This window comes from Pteropus alecto, unplaced genomic scaffold (genome assembly GCF_000325575.1).
Source record: "Pteropus alecto unplaced genomic scaffold, ASM32557v1 scaffold131, whole genome shotgun sequence".
Taxonomy (NCBI): domain Eukaryota; kingdom Metazoa; phylum Chordata; class Mammalia; order Chiroptera; family Pteropodidae; genus Pteropus; species Pteropus alecto.
Genome location: NW_006434709.1, coordinates 25,073,514 through 25,094,447, shown reverse-complemented (window position 1 = coordinate 25,094,447; position 20,934 = coordinate 25,073,514). Strand labels below are relative to the sequence as shown.

At 32.9% G+C, this 20,934-nt stretch overlaps 1 protein-coding gene across 3 annotated transcripts in view; it reads right to left on the bottom strand.

The window, feature by feature from the left end:
• Positions 1-20,934, bottom strand: part of SOS1 (SOS Ras/Rac guanine nucleotide exchange factor 1) — a 118,066-nt gene that overhangs the window by 95,635 nt on the left and 1,497 nt on the right. The gene's annotated exons all lie outside the window — the stretch shown is intronic.

Sequence of the window (20,934 nt, the reverse complement as noted above, 5' to 3'; positions counted from 1 at the left end):
TAACAGAATGTTTGAATAAATTATGAAATGTTATTATGGGCTGAAATGTAGTCCCTTAAATCTTCATGTTGAAGTCCTAATTCCCAGTCCTTCAGAATGTGACTGGATTTGGAGATAGTGTCTTTAAAGAGGTAATTAAGTTAAAATGAGGTCATTAGGGTGGGCCCTAGTAACATGACTGGTGTTCTTACAAAAAGAGGAAATTTAGACACACATATACACAGAGGGAAGACCATGTGAAGACACAGAAGACAGCCTTCTACAAGCCAAAGAGAGAGGCCTCAGAAGAAATCAATCCTACCAACACCTTGATCCTGGACATCTAGCCTCCATAATTATAATAAAATAAATTTCTGTTGTTTAAGCCACCCAGTAGGTGGTTCTTTGTTAAGGCAGCCCTGGCAAACTAATACAACTACAGATCCATTAAAGAGAATAAATTAGACTTATGACATCTGACAGATGTCCACAAGGTATTCTTGAGACAGAAAAATTTAAAGTACAGAGAACACTCTAAAAAACACACACATACATACACACACAGGCATGCATGTATAATGTATTATAGATATACATTTCTATGTGAACATGACGACATGGAGAAAAATATGGAATAATATAACCTAGGTTATTAACATGGGTTACAGGGTCTTGGCACAGCAGGGATGTGGATGGAAGGGAAGAAAAAAGGGAGAAGAATAAACCAACCACCCTCTCCCCTCAAAGGAAAACTGTACTGAAAATAATTGTCATATTTATGCACTTTTGTAACATTTTATGTATATGTGTACATGTAAAATAAAAATTTAATTAAAATTTAATTTTCATTTAAATAAAAATTTTCATGATTGCTTTTTTGCTGTGTGTACTTTAGCTATGGGAAAGACAATATTCAAAGTCCTTTCCCACAGAAATTAACTACACACATTAAATTCCAAACATGTGTTAAGTGCCCAAGTTCATATCATCTTTCATTTGTTTTGCTTTAAAAACAGCAAGTATGACCTTCCCAAACAAATTTTGTATTACTTTCTGTGATAACAGAGTTCCCACCAATAAAACAAAGAACTGACTCAAGAAAAGAATCTCTGGTTTTTAGTTCTTCAAGCATTTTCTCAATCTTCACACTCAAGAGTCTTTCAGATGTGGCAGAAATCCCTTATCAGTAATGTCTTGACACAGGCAGAACAGCTCTTTACAAAATTCCCAGTTTTTTCTCCCAATGCTCCCATCCATCCTATCCTATTTTAAGTTTCAATCCCATTCTAACAGGCATCCCTAAAGCTGGAGTAGTAAATCAGAACATATGTGTGCCCATTGTCTATTCTTTGGCAGTTTTGCTAAAAATTCCAAAAGATGGCAGTTTTTGACTTGAATATCTTTCTAATAAGGTTCACCAATTTAGAATCTAAGGATTAGATTCTAAAATCTAGACAATCAAAGGCATAAAAGCAGGGGAGACAACTTTTTCAAATTCAAACTTCTCCAAACAGATCAGGTTCCTTGATGTATGACCACTAACAGCAAACTGATTTACTAGATGAACTAAATAGATTTCTCCATACTTATACTTTTATTTGAAGGTAAAACAATGTCATTTGTGAATTCCACTTGTAAATTTTATCCATTTTCATACTTACTGAGGAAATGAGGCTATATCTCAAATATGATACATGTACACATGCATGTGTTCAAGAGATATTGTGCTAGATACTAAGAATATAAGATAGACATAGTCCCTGCCCTCACAGAGCTTAGTGTACAGGAGGGGAACAAGACATTAATCACAAAAATAACTATATAAGAGGTAGAGCAGTAAAGAGGTTAAATGTGGGCTAAACTGTCTAAATTCAAATTTCAGTTCTTTCAATTATCAGGATGTAACCCTGAGCAAATTATGTAATCCTTCTGATAATGTAACATACCAATACACAGTCAGTGTTTAGTAAATGTTAGCTGTAGCTGTATTGTTGTTCTTATTAAAGATGAGGCTATAAACGGGAGCCCGAGTTAACCTAGTGATTCTGGAAAGGAAGATTAAAAAGCAGAAACCTGATGAATGAATAGGATTTAACTGAAAAGTGGGTTGATGAGGTAAGAGGGATAATGTTTTAGGTAAAAGGAACAGCACATACAGACATAAAGGGGAGACTAGCGAAATATACCAGATGCATATGTATTTACTTTAAGAAGAACTGACTTTTAGTAAACAGGAATGGAAATAAGGAGATTAAGAGTTTAGTTCTGGACTTCATTATGCTTGCGATATCTTTGAGACACGAAATTAGCAATCAGTTTAATGTATGGGTAAACAAATCTAAAATTTTATTTTTAATAATTATCATACAATGCCTCTATCTTATCAAAATAGCAAGAAGTGGTTAGATAGTAAATCACTGTAAAATAAATATCACAAGAAAACAAATAAATCTCTTCTTTTTTACCCCAGACATCCATACTATCCAGTAGAAATTAAAGATATTTTAATTCTTTGAAGACTGTAGCCCAGTAAGGAGTGCCCAATTCCACGATGGTAAGATTACAAGGAGTATAAGTGTAAAATGGAAATGTTAGAAGTGGCTTTCCCCCACATCTTTCTACTATTCTAGAACATGGCTGGATGTCCCTGGCAAAAAAAGGGAGTCTACTGACTGCTGGGCTCAACTGTGACAAATACATTCTTCAACAAGAAGCTCTAAAAGAACAGTCACATTTATGGAAAGTATACTATGCACAAATGGTTAGGTATAGAGATCATTTCCATGTAAGAAAACAAAAATGATGAATTAGCTTCACATTTCCTAATAATTGGCAATTAATATTTGTTAAGTATCACACGTTTATACTTCAAAAATACCTCCTAATATAGAATCAATATAGCTTAATTTTATAAATATTAATATTGCCAACATGGTAAAAACAGCAGAACTGTGAAATGATAAAGTCTTGTCTGCAAAATAAAGTATTAAGTCTTATCATTTATTTAATAACTTCACATTTTTCAGTTCACAAAACAATTAAATCCATGGGATCTTTATAACTTAAATAAAACCTGCTATTTTCTTGGAGACTGCCAACGGAGTTAATAATAGGAGCTGTAGTCAGTCTTGGAGGTCTGACTTTACCAATGTGATCTTAGGTAAGTCATTAAATCTCCTAGATCTCAAAGTTTCTCACCTGAAAATGGCAATGTCATGACCCGTCTCCAGAGGATACTGTGATGATCAAATGAAATCATTATCTGAAAGTACTTTAAATGGTACTAAATAATTATGAGTAGTCATTATTCACATTACCATATTCAATGAGGTACAAATTCTAATAGTTGAATGTATAAAATATAAATTTCTTTAAAGACATACCAACAAAATCCAGTTTATCCTATTTTGCATTATATAATCCTATGTATCAGTTGCTCTTAACCTAAACTATGCATAATAATTACCTGAAAAGCTTTTTTTTTTTTTTTTTAATGCAGCCTTCTGAGTCTCATCCCTAGAGACTCTGATTCAGTATGCCTGGGGAAGAGCCAAGAAAGATGTTTCTTTTGTTAATTATGGTAAAATACACATAAAATTTACCATTTAACCATTTCAAGTGTACTAATTTAGCGGCATTAAGTACATTCACATCGTTGTGCAAAATCACTACTATCCATCTCCAGAACTTTTCATCATCCCAGAATGAAATTCTGAACCCGTTAAACAATAATTCCCCATTCTCAGCTCTCCCCAGACTCTGGTAATAACTGTTCTACTTCTGTCTCTATAAATCTGACTATTCTAGGTACTTCATATAAGTGGAATCATACATTTGTCCTTTTGTGTCTGGCTTCTTTCTCTTAGCAAAATGTTTTCAAAGCTCATCCATGTTTCAGCAGGTATCAGGTTTCATTCTTTTTTTTTTTTAATTGATAATGCCTCATAATTCTCTTTTGAAATAAAGTATTTTTAGAGGAGTTTTAGGTTCACAGCAATTGAGCAGAAGATACAGAGATTTTCCCATATACATCCTGCCCCAACACATGCATAGCCTCCCCCATTATCAACATACCCCACCAGAGTGGTATACTCATTACAACTAATGAATCTACGTCAACACATTATTACCCCAAATCCTTAGTTTACACTAGAGTTCATTCGTGGTATTGTAAGTTCAATGGATTTTGACAAATGTATAAAGACATGTATATACCATTATAGTCTCACATAAAGTAGTTTCACTGCTCCCAAAATCCTCTGTACTCTATTCATCCCTTCTTCCTTCCCAGTCTCCGATCTTTTTGCTGTCTCCATAGGTATGCCTTTTCTATAATGTCATACAGGTGGAATCACACAGTATTTGGCCTTTTCATATTGGCTTTTTTCACTTTAGTAACATTAATTTAAGGTTCTTCATGTCTTTTCATGGACTGATAGCTCACTTATTTTTAGTGCTGGATAATATTCCATTGTTTGGATGTACACAGTTTATCCATTCACCTACTGAAGGAAGACTTGGTTGCTTCCAAGTTTTGCAAATTATGAATAAAGTTGATATAAAATCCATGTGCAGGTTTCTGCATGGACGTAAGTTTTCAATTATTTCGGGTAAATATCAAGGAGTGCAACTGCTGAATACGCTCAGTTTTGTAAGCAATCAACGACCATTTTCCAAAGTGGCTGTACCATTTTACATTACCACTAACAATAAATGAGAGTTTCTGTTGCTCCTTGTCCTTGTGAGCATTTGCTGCTGTCAGTGTTCTGGGTTTTTGCCATTCTAATAGGTGTATAGTGCTATCTCATTATTACTTTAGTTTGCCTGATGACATATTAGGTGGAATATATTTTTATATGCTTATTTGCCATGTGTGTATCTTCTCTGGTGAAGTGTCTTTAAGGTCTTTGGTCTATGTCTTGATTATTTTATTATTGTTGAGTTTTAAGAGTTAATTATATATTTTAGATAACAGTCATCTGTCAAAGAGCAGTTGACTGTATTTATGTAGGTCTATTTCTGGGCTTGCTATTCTGTTCCATTGATCTATGTGTCTATTCTTTCACCAGTACCACACTGTCTTGATTACCATAGCTTTACAGTAAGCCTTAAAGTCAGGTAATATCAGTCCTCCAAGTTTGTTCTTCTTCTTCAATATAGTGTTAGCTATTCTTGGTATTTTGCCTCTCCATATAAATTTTCAAATCACTTTGTCAATATGCAGAAAATAGCTTGCTGGGATTTTGACTGAGATTGCACTGAACTATAGATTAAGTTGTGAAGAACTGACACTTAACTATACTGAATCTTCCTATCCACTAACATGAAATATCTCTCCATTTATTTAGTTCTTTTATTTCTTTCATCGTAATTTTATAGTTTTCTTCACATAGATCTTATACATATTTTGTTAGATTTATACCTAAGTATTCAATTTTGGGGTGCTAATGTAAATTGTATTGTTTTTAACTTCAAATTCCACTTGTTTGTTGCTAATATATAGGAAAGTGATTGACTTTTTTATTTATTTTAACCTTGTATCTTGCAACCTTGCTATAACTGCTTATTAGTTCCAGTTCTTCGATCCATTCTTTTACAATTTTCTGCACAATCATGCCATCTATGAACAATGATAGTTTTATTTCTTCTCTCCCAATCTCATCCCATTTATTTACTTTTCTTATCTTACTGCATTAGCTAGGACTTCCAGTAGGATGTTGAAAAGCAGTAAATGGGAGGGCACATTCTAACCTTGTTCTTGATCTTAGTGGGAATGCTTTGAGTATCTCACCATTAAGCATGATGTGAGCTGTAAATTTTTTGTACATAATCTTTATCAAGAGGAGGCATTTATTCCTAGTTTACTGAGTTTTTATCATGAGAGTTGGATTTTGGCAAATACTTTTCATGCATTTACTAATATGACCGTATGAATCTTTCTTCTTTAGCCTGCTGATGTTATAGGTTACATTAATTGATTTCTATTCATTCCTTTTAAAGCTGAATAATATTTCATTGTATGTTTATAGCACATTTTGTTTATTCATTCACTGAACAATGCATATTTGGGTTGTTTCTATCTTTTGGCTATTGTGAATAGTGCTGCTAAGAATGTTGGTGTACAATATCTGTTCCAGTCCCTGCTTTCAATTCTTTTGGGTATATCCTTAGAAGTGGTATTACTGGAAAATATGGTAATTCTATGTTTAGTTTTTTGAGGAACCACCATACCGGTTTCCACAGCACCTGCACCATTTTACATTCCCACCGATAATGCAAAAGGTTCCCAATTTCTCCACATCCTGCTGACACTTGCTTTTTTCTCTCTTTTTTTTTTTTTGATAACAGTCACCCTAATGGGTGTGAAGTGGTATCTCATTATAGTACTGATTTCCATTTCCCTAATCACTAGTGAAGTTAAGTGTGGTTTGGTTTTGTTTAAAAAACAAAAACCCTAGGTGATTCTGATACAGGTGGCTGGTCAGAAGACCCCACTTTTCCCAGAACACTGATCCTACATTAAGCATCCCTCAAAACAGAGAGGAAATGAGCAAAAAGTAGTTTTCAACAGGAGCCAACTTTAAAGAGTTCCTAATGGCCAAATTTGGAACACTGAGCAATGAAATAAATAACAGCAGTATTATAACTCAAAGAATAAAATAATCTATATAATTAAATACTTCTGTGTTCATTGAACTCAACACATAATGGGAAAAATTCCCAGTGTCCATCTTTAACCTGTTAAAGTAGAGAGAGGCCTTTTCCTAAAGACTTAGTAAGAATTTGCCTTTGTTTACTTGGGGGTTCAGTCATGGGATATACCAGAACAATTTTGTAACCTTCTTGGGAGCAGGATATGCATCTTTTCACCTGTTTCCTTGGCCTACCACTCAATAAACTGGTAAATTTGGTGAAACATCAATTATCATCTGAAAATGTAACTTCCTGAAAATTTGTGGTATTACATATGTCGAGCAATAAAAATGTACTTTTGGGCAAAAATGTTGAAGGTTCCTCACTAGTAGCTTAATTGTTTTAGTTGCTGAGATTTAAATCAAACCTGCTCTAACTTTTAATGATTTTCTACTTCTATTGTATTTTCTAGAAATAACTAAGCACCTGTAGAGTTAAGTCTTAGTAAACTACAGTAGTAAAGACAATTTTTAAGGTTTTCTCAATAGGAAGGCACACTTATGTACTCTATAGCAAAGTTCAGTGTGACTAGAGCAGAGTCAGCAGTTTGGAGACGAGACCAAAGAGACAGCAGGAGGCTAAATCACGTAAGGACTTGGACTTTGTGATGGAAAGCCAACCAGAAGGCCTTTAGAGCCTTTTTACAAGGGCACATTACTACTTTTAACTCAGGGAATAAAAAGTTTGTTGCTATAGATTCAGATTCTACATTGCAAATAAGAAACTACCACTTGTGGGGTCTGATGGCAAAGAAAAATATTCATATTTTTAAAAGTTATAAAATACCTTTTTCGTTTCCAACTATTTATATGCAGGAGGCTAAATTTTCTTCATATTGTTCAACTAAAACAGCATATCGGAATTGACTGAATGCAGAAGAATGCAGGTCTATTCTATTAAGCAAGATATTGCAAAAATGTAAAACAATGCCACTAATTGTTTCGGAAAACATAGTTATTTTGGTAAAAATATTATTGTAACATTGTAATGAGGTTAAATAAAAAAAAAATTCATTTTTAAAAATATAAATTCATGGGTATAACTCATATAAACAGTGCTCTTTGGGAGCCTCAATAATTTCTGAAGAGTATAAAGGGGTCCTGAGATCAAAACCTTGAGAACTACTGATCTACCAATCTAAGATGTCCTAGAGTAGAATTTCCCAATCACCATTAATAATTTTAGAGGACTCCTTGCCTGGTTAACTGCAGAAAATCTATTTACAAATAATTTAGTCAGCCACACACATCATCCCTGTTCCCCCACCAAAACCTTAAACCAAAAACCTTTTAGTTCATTGACTTTCAAAACTTTTAGAGGGGAAAGGGGAGTTCTCAAGAGAAATATTCACTGAACCACAATATATAATACAAATAAAAGTGAAGCTACCCTGGTAAAAGTGAGAGTGGTGACTCTAGCCTCCAGTTCATCCATCCCTTCGGCTACCTTGAAGGTCCCTAAGGCAGTGGTCTCCAACTTTTTTTGACATCAGAGACTTGTGCTCCTATGAGAATCTAATGCCTGATGATCTGAGATGGAGCTGAGGCAGTGATGCTAGAGCTGGGGAGCAGCTGCAAATACAGATGAAGCTTTGTTCCCTGGTCCGCTGCTCATCTCCTGCTGTACGGCCCAGTTCCTAACAGGCCATAGACTGGGTACTTTACTGGTCATGGTCTGGGAGTTGGGGATCCTTGCTCTAAGATACTTCCTAGAATTACAAAGAACGCATTTTTAAAATCTCTATTTTAAACTGCTGCTCAAATCTGCTGCTTATAAAAGTTTCAGAAAAATTCTGCCGTTATTTCAAAATAATTATTTTCAACTTCACCCTCCAGCAAACACCAGATGTATGGTATTTGCATCTATATAGTGAACCACAAAATTGTTTAAATCTCACAGAGAACTCCTAGACCCATGAGAAAGTCTAAGGATTATTGAGAAACAATTTAAGGACTGGTGAATGGGTGGAGTTAATCTAAAAAGGCTTCCTAGAGAAAGAGACACTGTGATTAGGAAAGCAGAAAAGTCTTGGCTCAGATGAGAGGTTCAGTTAGGAAGGGCTAAAATGAGGCATGTTTCCTAGGTTATCAGGAAAACTAACTGCTAGGCAGTATGTGGCTCTTACGTATTAGAGTGCTGCAGGCTACGGTCAAAAGTTTGTATTTAAGACACTGAAATAACTCTCCATTCCTGAATCTGGGGCAGAAGTACATTTCTTACTTTATTAAGTTCTCGGACTCTGGGCAAAATGTATAAGATGAATATACACCACGCCTGAAACTTTAATAGGAAAACTTGCTTCCAAGACAAAAATTATTCCAGTTCCACATAATCTGAGGTTGACACAGGTTAGGGCTGTGTAACTGTTCAAAGACAGAGGAGTCATCAAGAATTTTAACAGTGAACCAGAAAAATTATTTTAGCAACATTACAAAATGGTTGGAATAGACTATTGGCTGTATAGAAGTCTAGGCATGAGCTGACCAAGGGCAATTAGGAAATAATTCCATAAATCAGTCAGCAGTGTTTTTGAAATCTATTTTTAGTGTTTAATGGTATTTTCTATGCCTTTTACGTTTGGTACCTAAGAAGCTAGATGTTTATATAGAGCTACCTACTTGATCTTTCAGATCAATTAATTTAAGAAAACAAAAGTGCCTATTAAAGTGAGCGCAAAATGGAAAAAAAAAGATTTTAGTATTTCTGTAATTACTAAAATGAGCCTCTACTAGCCCATAACCTATGGTTCTTTCAAAACTCCTGCATACATAAAGTATACATAAAGTATGCAGGAGTTTTGAAAGAACCATAGGTTATGGGCTAGTAGAGGCTCATTTTAGTAATTTTGTTGTTGTTGTTGAAATAAATACAATGTGATTTACTTATAAAAGAAAACAGTGAACATTTACAGAAGTTTAAAAAGGTGACACTAATAGTACTAAATACACAACCTTTTATTTTTTTCGAATATAATGAAAACACAAATTCAGATTTTTTGTTTTCATTATATAAAGATGAGAAATCAGATTTGTAACCTAAAAATATGTACTTATTAAAACTATATTAATACTTTCATAAACTATACAAAAAGATGAGACAAATATGAGCATTTATAGAACTGCATGTCAGTCATGCTGGATCCCTGTGAGGGAATTCCCAACACGACCTCATTCATCTGTGAGGACACGGAGCAATCCATGTTTAGGACATACACATCCATCTACTTGTCCAGCATGGTCTGCCCTCCACTGCTTGATGGTTTCCTTCTGCTGTGAATGTGCATATCCAGTTGTCTGCTTCTTACACCAGACATTTACCTTCATCCACCAGCCATCGGAGACTGTCTTTCTCCTTAAGCAGACTTGGCCAGGGAGATTTTTTTTTTAAAGTGGAGGAGGGCAAGCAGTTTTATACTTTTTCTATTATATGTCCTTTCGTCATTACTTTCCCTGAATTTTCTAATAGGTATAAGATGTCTCCAAGAAACAACCTACTAACTGTATGCCATTTTACATGAGTTCATTTGTGGAAATATGCTCCACATCTCCCTAATATACATTCTTTAATCTAACTTCTTCCTTTCTTTGTTTAACAACAGAATAGAAAATATACCTATAAAGGGAGATGTTGACTAAAGGGTACGAAATTTCAGTTATGCAGGATGAATAAATTCTGGAGCTCTAATGTATAGCATGCTGACTATGGGTAACACTGTATTGTATACTTGAAATCTGCTAAGAGTACATCTTAATTGTTCTCACAACACACACACAGAAATGATATGTGAGGTGATAAATATGTTAAATTGCTTGATTGTGGTAATCATTGCATAATGTAAATGTATATCAAAACATCAGGTTGTACACCTTAAATATATATAATTTTTGTCAATTATACCTTAATAAAGCTGAAGAAAAGAGAAAAAAAAACAAAAAACAAAGAAAAAGACACTTATAAAACATATCTTTTAAAATCTAATTAATTGTCAGGCTGTTCATGGATTTTGGTGTATAGTGAAGTAATAAAATACCATTTATCACAGAATCAAATATAAAAAGTCATTTCAAAAATAGTAAGCTTTTTACTATCTACTGAAATAAGTAACCAAGGAGATCTATATTTTGAAAATCACTAAAAATATATTAGCTGAAATAAATTTTTACTTTTCTTCAAACAATAATTATTAGAAATTAATTCATTAAGAACTACCTATACCTACCGCTAATTAGCTATGTGATCTTGTATTAAGTGACTTAAATCTACATGGGGGAGGAAGAGGAGGATAAATTGAATAATCTGTAAAGTTCTTTTAAGTTCCAATATTCTTTATTAGATATTTTTTTAAATTCAAGGAAATTTTTGAGGTTTTGAAGGGAGATAACCCTATGAAAAAAACTATACTTTATGTATGCAGGAGTTATGAAAGAAAAGCAAGCAATTTAACCACTACCCATGGTTAATATTATATGAAATTATGTATGCAAATATATGCAAATTCCATATACAAATATGGAGTATAAATCTAAATTTCTTTTTATCAGGTAGAAATTCATTCTCATCATCACTTCTCTAATACTTTATGATAGTCCGTAGAGATCATTAAGACAGAGATCCAGGAACCAATAACATCAGTATCAATTTTTAGAAATGTAAAATCTTGGGCTCCAACCAAGACCTTCTGAAACTAGGAAATTCTGGGAGTAGGATTCAGCAAAGGACACAGTAATAAGCCCTACGAAGGTGATTCTGATGTGTAATAAAGTTTGAGAACAAATGACCTAAGGCACAAGAGCTTGAAGTTAACTCCTGAAACATTAATGCTTAACCCATAATTAGAACACTTTAAGTGCTAAACATTTCACTTGCTGAAAATTAAATGTTTATAGAAGCTTTAAATTAACTATTCTTTATTAATCACAATATTATAAAAATGCTCTAGTTCACATAATGGGAGAGTATATTTGTAATTCATATATCTGATAAGGAATCTGTATTCATAATTATTAAGAAGTCTTACAACTCAACAACAAAAAGACAAATAACCCAATTAATAAATGGGAAAAGAGTCAATTGACATTTCCCAAAAAAGATATACAAATGGCCAATATGCATATGAAAAGGTGTTCAACATCATTACTTATTAGGAAAATGCAAAGAGAAACCACAATGAGATATTACTTCATAACTACTAGGCTGACTAGAATCGAAATGACAAGTGTTGGTAAAGAGGTGGAGAAATCAGAACCCTCATATACTGCTGGTGCGAATACAAAATGATGCAGCCACTTAGGTAAAAGGTCTGGAGGCTCCTCAAACACAGAATAACCATATGTGTCAGCAATTCCACTTCAAGAGAAACAAAAATATTATGTTCACGCAAAACTTGTAAAATGCTTACAGTAGCACCATTCTTAATAGCCAAAAAGTGAAAAGAACCCAAATGTCAATCTGTTGATGAATGGATAAATGTATATCCATACAAAGGACTATTATTTGGCTATAAAAAGGAATGGAGTACTGATACATACTTCAACATGGATGAAACTTAAAAACATTTTGCTAAGTGTAAGAAACCTGTCACAAAAAAACACACATATAATTCTACTTATATGAAATGTCCAGAACAGACAAATCCATACAGATAGAAAACAGATTAATGGTTGCCTAGGGCAGGGTGGAGGGTGTTGGGTTGAGAGATAAAGGATATGGGATTTCTTTTTGAAGTGATGAAAATGATTGATAATTGACTGTAGTGATGGCTGCACAATTCTGTGAATACACTAAAAGCCACTGAATTGTATTCTTTAACTGGGTGGACTATATAATATATAAATTATATCTCAATAAAGCTCTTCTTACCTGAAAGGGAAAAGGGAAGAAAAGGAAAAGAAAAAAAAGCAAAAAAATAAAAACATATTAGCTGTAAGAGTAGTTTCAGTAGTGTGCCTAAACCAACTGTTGAAAAATTAGATAGTACAGAAAATAACTTTACATATAGCATTATATAAATACTGACAGAATTCTGGGCACCCATCCTAACTAAGCCTAGTTTGGATTATATTTATTTAGAAATCAACCACCAAAATCTGTTGCAAATGTTGAAACTTCTGACAAAACAACATTTATATCAGGAATATAAAGATATATTTTAAATACACTTTAAAAAAAAGTGTGTCTTCTTCCTAAAATGCTCAACTAATCTCTTGCTTTCAATTACCAGTAGCACACAGAGCAGGAACTTCAAATTATGAGCACAGAACTGAGGTTTTCCCCAGAGATACTCTGAGTACCATCAGTTAAAGGTAAGGAGGAAGCATAATTCTACTTACTGCCTCTGCCAAAACAAAACAAAACAAAAACCACTGTGTGATCTGTTAATATAGAGCTTTCATTTAAGATCTTTTTTTTAAAGTACTATTTCTACTTTTAAAAAGGGAGAAGGATTCATTATTGAAAGAAAAGAAGAACGATTTCGAAGTTCAAAAAGATTAAGTTGTACAGATTGTAGAAAGTGACACCAGTGGGATGGAGGAAAGAGGAATAGACTTCACTTTTATTTTATATGCATCTGCATCATTTTAATTATTTGAATGCTGAATGCTTATAACTACTTAAAAGGAAACCAAATCTCCAAAGTGAGTCACAAGGAAGGTCTCAATCTTTTAAGTTATATTTTTATTTTTAAGAAAGCCACAAAACCTTTATGAAAATGCCCAGTTACCAGTATGTTGGCTATTAAATGTTGGCCATTTGAAACTTAAAAAAAAAAAAAAGAAATAAACTTGTACTTTTGTTATAACCAAAGTATCTAGACTAAAACAGCTTAACACTATGAATTGCTAAAAAGCATTACATACTGAAATTCTAAGAAAAAACATTTTGGCTCATACATAATATTTATGTTCCACAGTCATGACTACAGAAAAAAATCAGGAGTTACTTAATGGGAGAACAATAAAATAAATCTAGAAAAAGCTGGATACTTTAATCACTCTAAAAGGTCAAATTCATTCTATATACCAAAACTATCGATAAGATTATCAGTAAGTGTTTTAAGTTATGTGTTTTGCCAACTTCAAAGTTGTTCAACCTAAATACTGTTTAAAAGGTCTCTCAACAGAAGACAAAAATCCAAAAATAGCAAAAGCAAACTAGAATTGGTTTATTATACAGACTGTAAAATATTTCTGGTTACTTATACTTTTCCTACCTTGCCAAGTTTTAAACTACCTCAGGTAAAACGTTAATATAACACAGATAACTTAAAATATAGTCATAAAAATTTTCTACTGCACTCAAGTTTTGGTAGTTTTACATCACATATGTTATGGACTGAGATATTTAATTCCAAATTTCAAACATGGTCAGTGGAATAAAAAATTTTTTTCACAAAATGAGTTTATAAATTGTATTTTCAGTAACTTGCTTCTATGAATTATTAAAAATTACGAGTTAAATAGTAAACATGTAAATGTAATGTAAAGCACCAACACAACTAAAAACACTTTAGTACACAATATGAAACAAAACTATGTAAATTTGCTATTAAGTCAATTGTCAAAATGCTTATTTTAAGTTGGAAAAGACTTTTTAATGGAGTATCTTTTCAAAATTGTTTCAAACTTATAAACTGAGTGCTACTCCTAGAGATTATTTAACTATGAGAGCAAATTTTGCCATAGAAATAATGTTATAAATGGAGATTAAGTCATCAAGATCTCAGAAGTTTAATGAAATTATATAATAGTTTTAAGGTAGCAGCTGAATTCTAGAAGCTGAGAACAAAAAATCTATGATAAAAAAAGAAAGAAAATAGGAAGAATATTTTATTCTGCTTTCCAGTCTATAAGGTGGCCTCAGTCAAAATTTCCAATTATGTAAACATCACCTTTGATATCGTCTTACCTTCCTCTTTAAATTTCTCATCATGCTTCCCTGAAATGCCCCAATGCAGGACCCCCACAAAACCCTGCCCCCTCCAAAATACAACATATGTGCTTAAATTTTCCATTATCCCCCTGCCACCAAGACATCAGTCCTTCTAAACAGGTGTGATTTCATTTCATTGATATATTAAGAGAAAGGTACTCTAAATAAACTAATGTAAATAACATGAAACTTAATTTTTCCTAGAGGTATTTGTTAACTTAAATAAAAGTATAATCAAAAGAATTTCAGAGACTACTACTTTAAAAAATGAAAATTTTTAAGAAAGACTTAAGGTAGTCTCTATATATTTGGGAATTCTCCTTACCCTAGCCTTAGTTCCTCAAAGTTATTTTATGTATGTGTATATATCTATAGCATAGTTAATTCAACCATTTAGCCAATGATTAAAAAGATTTACACATCTGTATCACATTATATTTTCAAGATACTTACTACATTAGTTATTTGAATAATATCTATTTTTGGAACTGTCTTATCATTCACTATATTATAAACTACTTAAACGCATTATCTGTCTTAGTCATCCTTTTCTCCTCTGCAAAGCTAATCTCGAGGTTTTGCATAGGGAAGTTCCTCAAATATTTCTTGAATTTAACTGGGTTCTCCAATGGGATCAGTGTAAAAGGGATTCTGAAAGCACTTTCTTAAGTCAAGAACTGTTATCTAAGAATTTTTAAAACCAAATACTACGACACAGTTAATTACTTTCTGTAAATTACTTTCTTGTGAAAAATAGAGAGAACTTTATCTTACATAGCACAACAGACAAATCTCAGATCTGAATTTCACTCTAATTAGTGCTATGTCCCATTGGCAATTTTCACTAAGTTTATCAGACTGCCCCATCATAGAACCACTCTGTAAAGACTGGGAAGTTTCTGCTGTTGTTTCTTTGGTTGGTTTTTTAGCCCATGGAGCTCAAGGAAACCTCTGTCAAAACAGCAGCCGAACACAAGTGAAGGAACAAAGACTTCAGTGACTACACACACCAAGTAATACAGTCTGAAAAAACAGCTTGGGAAAGTCACTAAATAAACACTAATACAGCCTTCAAAAATCAAGAAAAGAACATAGCAAGCCCTGGGAAACAGGAAGTATCTGATTTAAACCACATTATAATATTCAAATGTCCCATTAAAAATTATAAACATATCCCCGCCAAAAAACAAAACAAAACAAAACAAAAAAACAAATGATGGCACATTCGAAGGAACAAAATTGACAGAAATCGTCTCTGAGGAAGTCCAGACATCAAACTAGATAAAAACTTTAAAACAATTGACTTAAATGCAAGCAAAGAGCTTTTAAAAAAGTGAACACAGCCTAAGGCACCTGTGGGATATCAAACAGAGCAAAACATACATATAGGAGTCCCAGAAAGAGAAGAGAGAGAGAAAGGAACAGAAATCACATTTGAAGAAATAATGGCTGCAACTTCCCAGATTTGAAGAAATATGTGAATCTACAAATCCAAAAGTTCAATAAAACCCAAGTAGGATAAATTCCAAGAGACCCACCCTGAGACACTGTCCAAACACAAAAAAGCAGCAAGAGAAGCAACTCTTCAAGTACAAGGAACCCTCAATAAGACAAGCAGCTCATTTATCCTCAGAAACCGTGGAGGCCAGCACACAATCAAATGGCATATTTAAGTACTGAAAGAAAAAATTTATCAACCAGGAAATCTATATTTGGCAAGACTGTCCTTCGAAATGAGGTACATATTAAGATATTCTCAGATAAACAAATGTTGAGGGGTTCACTACCATTAGACCTGCCCTATAAGAAATGCTAAAGATAGTCCTTCGGGTTGAAATGAAGACTCTAAATAGCAACTCAAAGCCATATGAAGAAATAAAGATCTCCAGTAAAGGTAAACACACCGACAAATTTAAAAGCTAGTATTACTTTATATTTGGTTTATAATTCCACTTTGTATTTCCTACAGTAGTTAAAAATGTATAAAAAATAATTACAAATTCATGTTATTGGACAGATAATGTAGAAAGATGTGATGTAGAAATGTGTGATGACAACAACATAAAAGGGGAAGGACTGAGCTGTATAGGAGCAAAGTTTTTGTATGCTATTGAAGTTAAGCTGGTATCAATTCAAACTAGATTGTTATAAATTTAGGATGTTAAATATAATTCCCATGGTAACAACAAAGAAAATATCTAAAAAAGTACACACAAAAGGAAATGAGAAGAGAATCAAAATGGTTCACTATAGTAAACCAACGAGAAGGAAAAAAAAAAAAAAGAAGGCAGTGTGTAAAGAAGGAAATGAGAGATTAAAAAACAGGTATAAAGTGTCTTTTAAAAAGGCAAAATCCCAGTCCTTCCTTATCAGTCATTACTTTAAATTTAATTGGATTAAACTCTTCAATTAGAGGCCGAGATTGGCAGGATATATTGAAAACCATGATCCAACTATATGCTGCCTACAAGAGACTTTACACCTAAAGATACAAATAGATTCAAAGTAAAAGGACAGAAAAAGATATTTCTTGGAAATAATAAAGATTAGAGATAAATCAGATAGAAAAACAATAGAGAGAATAAGGAAATCTTATTTGCATTTCTCTAATAGCTAGTGAAGTTGAGCATCTTTTTATATGTCTGTTGGTCACTTGTACATCTTCTTGGGAGAAGTGTCTGGTTCCTCTGCCCATTTTTAATTGGATTGTTTGTTTTTTTATTGTTGAGCTGTATGAGTTCTTTATATATTTTGGATATCAGCCCCTTATCAGAGGCATTGTTTGCAAATATCTTCTCCCATTCAGTTAGTTGCCTCTGTTTTGTTGATGGTTTCTTTTGCTGTGTAGAAGCTTTTTAGTTTGATATAGTCCCATTCATTTATTTTTGCTTTTATTTCCCTTGCCTTTGAGGTCAAATTCATAAAACCTTCTCTAATGAGATAGCACCTCATACTCATTAGAATGGCTTTCATCAATAAGACAAGTAAATGTTGAGGAGGTTTTGGGGGGAAAAAAATGGAATACTCATACACTGCTGGTAGGAATGTAAAATGGTATAGACACTATGAAAAACAGTATGGAGGTTCCTTGAAAAATTAAGAATAGAATTACCATATGATCCAGCAATCCCTCTTCTGGGTATCTACTCCAAACATTTGAAAATATTTATCCTTAAGATATATGCACCTTGATGTTCACTGCAGCATTCAGTATTCATGGTGGCCAAGACATGGAAATAACCAAAGTGCCCTTCAATAGATGACTGGATAAAGAAGATGTGGTACATGTATACAATGGAATACTACTCAGCCATAAGAAGAGATAACATGGATGGATCTTGAGCTTATCATTCTAAGTGAAATAGGTCAGACAGAAAAAGTTGAGAACCATATGATTTCACTGATATATGGGATATAAAGCTGAAAACAAACAAAAACTCAGAGACACAGACATGCATTACCCTGCATATCAAAGGCAGGTAAAGGTATTGACACAAATGAAATTTATAGACTAATATCCTTATAAGTATAGATGCAAAGGTCTTTAACAAAATACTAGCAAAATTCCACGGCATATTAAAAGGATTATACACCTTGACTATGTGGGATTTATCCCAAGAATGCAAAAGTGGTTCAGTTAACTCAGAAAAGGAATTTGACGAAACTCAACGTCCTTTCACAATTAAAAACACCTGCAAAAACGAGGTATAAAAGGAAACTTCCTCAACACAATATAGGGCATCTATGAAAACCCCATAGCTAATACACTTAATGGTGAAAAACTGAAACCTTTCCCATGATCAAGAATAAGACAAGGATATCCACATTTACCACTACTATTCAAAATTATACTAGAAGTTCTAACCACAGCAATTAGACAAAAAAAGAAGGAAAAAAAAGGCATCCATAATAAAAAAAAGGAAGAAGTAAAACTATTTCTATTTACAAATGACATACTATACATAGAAAAACTCCAAAGAATTCATAAGAAAGTTAACAGAGCTAGTAAATTCAGCAAAGCTGCAGAACAAAATCAACACACAAAAAACAGTTCTGTTTCTATACCCCTGCAATGTACAATCTGAAAAGGAAATCAGGAACATAATTCCATTTAGCAACTAAAATAATAACATCTAAAAGAATTAAAGGTCTAGGAATAGATTTAACCAAGGAGGTGAAAGATTTTTATCCTGAAAACTACAAAACATTGCTGAAGAAAATTAAAGACCTAAATAGATGGGAAAACATCCTGTTTTCATGGATAGGAAGACTTAATATTGCTAAGATGTCAATACTACCAAACGATCTACAGATTCAATGCAATCTCTATCATAATTCCAACAGCCTTTTTCGCAGAAATGGAAATGCCAATTCTCAAATTCATATGGAATTGCAAGGGGTCCTAAATGGCCAAAACAATCATGAAAAACAAAGTTGGAGGATCACAATTTTTTATTTCAAAACTTACTATACAATGCTTCAGTAATCAGTACAGTGTGGTACTTTCATAGAGATAGACATATAGACCAATGGAATGGAATCAAGAGTACAGAAATAAATCTATACATCCATGGTCAATTGATTTTTGACAAAAGTGCCAAGTCTATTCAATGGGTAAAGATCAATCTCTTTAACAAGTGGTGCTGGGACAACTGGATTTCTACATGCAAAAGAATGAAATTAGACCCCTAACTCACCCCAAATACAAAATTTAACCTAAAATGAATCAATGACCTAAATATCAAAGCTAAAACCATAAACTTCTTAGAAGAAAACTTAGAGGTAAATCTTCATGACCTTGGACTTGGCAATAGATTCTTAAATATGACACCAAAAGCACAAACTATGAAAGAAAAAATAAAAATATTAAACTATCAAAATTAAAAACTTTTGCACACAAGACATTATCAAGAAACTGAAGAGACAACTTTCTGGTTGGGTTTCAATGGGAGAAAATACTTATAAATCATAAATCAGATAAGGGTCTAATATCAAGAATATATAATGATCAAAAATTCAACCAAAAACCCACAAACAACCTAAATTAAAAATGGGCAATAGGCTTGAATGACATTTCTCCAAAGAAAATATACAAATGGCCCATGAGCAGATGAAAAGATCCTCAACATCATTAGTCTATAGGGAAATACAAAATAAAAGCACAATGAGATATTTCACACCAACAAAAATTAAAAAGAAATAACAGAAAATAACAAGTGTAGGTGAGGAAGTGGAGAAACTGAAACCTTAACGCATTGCTGGAAGGAATGTAAAATAGTGCGGCTGCTGTGGAAAACAGTACGGCAGTTCCTCAAAAAGCTAAACGTAGCATAATAAATGACCTAGCAATTTCATTTCTAGGTCAAAATAATTGCAAACAGGGATTCAAACAGATACTTGAATACCAATGGTCAATGTTGCATTATTTGCAACAGCCAAAAGGTAGAAACAACCCAAGTGTCCCTCAACAAATAAACGAATGTGGTACATATATACAATGGAATATTATTTAGCCTTAAAAAGTAATGAAATTCTGATACATGCTACAACATTGGTGAACCTGAAGGCATGCTAAGTGAAATAACTCAGACACAAAAAGACAAATATTGTATGATTCCACTTATGTGAAATATATAGAATAGGCAAATTCACAGAGATAGAAAACAGATTAGAGGTTACCAGGGGCTGGAGTAGAGGGAAGTGGGGAGTTATTGCTTAATAGTGATGGTTGCACAACATTGTGAATGTAGTTACTGGCACTGAATATACTTAAAAATGGCTAAAATGGCTAATTTTATGTAAAAAATATATTTTTACTACACTAAAATAATTTAAAAAGCTATTAAATATATGTACAGAAATCAGAATTCTACCAAAGTTTTAAATCAAAAGTTCTGAATGTAATTATCAGTAAGAATATTCCATTACAAATTATTGGGCCATAGAAATCAATTTACATGCAAATAGTTTGGATTATAAGTAAAATAGAAAATGGGACTTGTTTATATAGAAAGAGAAGTTTGTTTCAGTAATTACAAAAGAATAACTGGAATTTAAGTTACTTAATTACAAAAAATCTCTGTTAATTAAAAACTCAACTTTTTTTAATCTCAAAACTTGCTTTATTATTATATTTAACCCTGAGCCTAACTACTTTCTATATAAGAAGACTGTTCCCATGTGCAATTGGGATGTTTTAACACATATGAGTAGATCATAAATTTTTTTATCACCAGAGATGTTTCATAAAAGTAATAATTATGTATTTTTAACTATATAGCCATAATGCTTGCCATATACTAAGTGCTCAAATTTAGTGAATAAAACCAAACC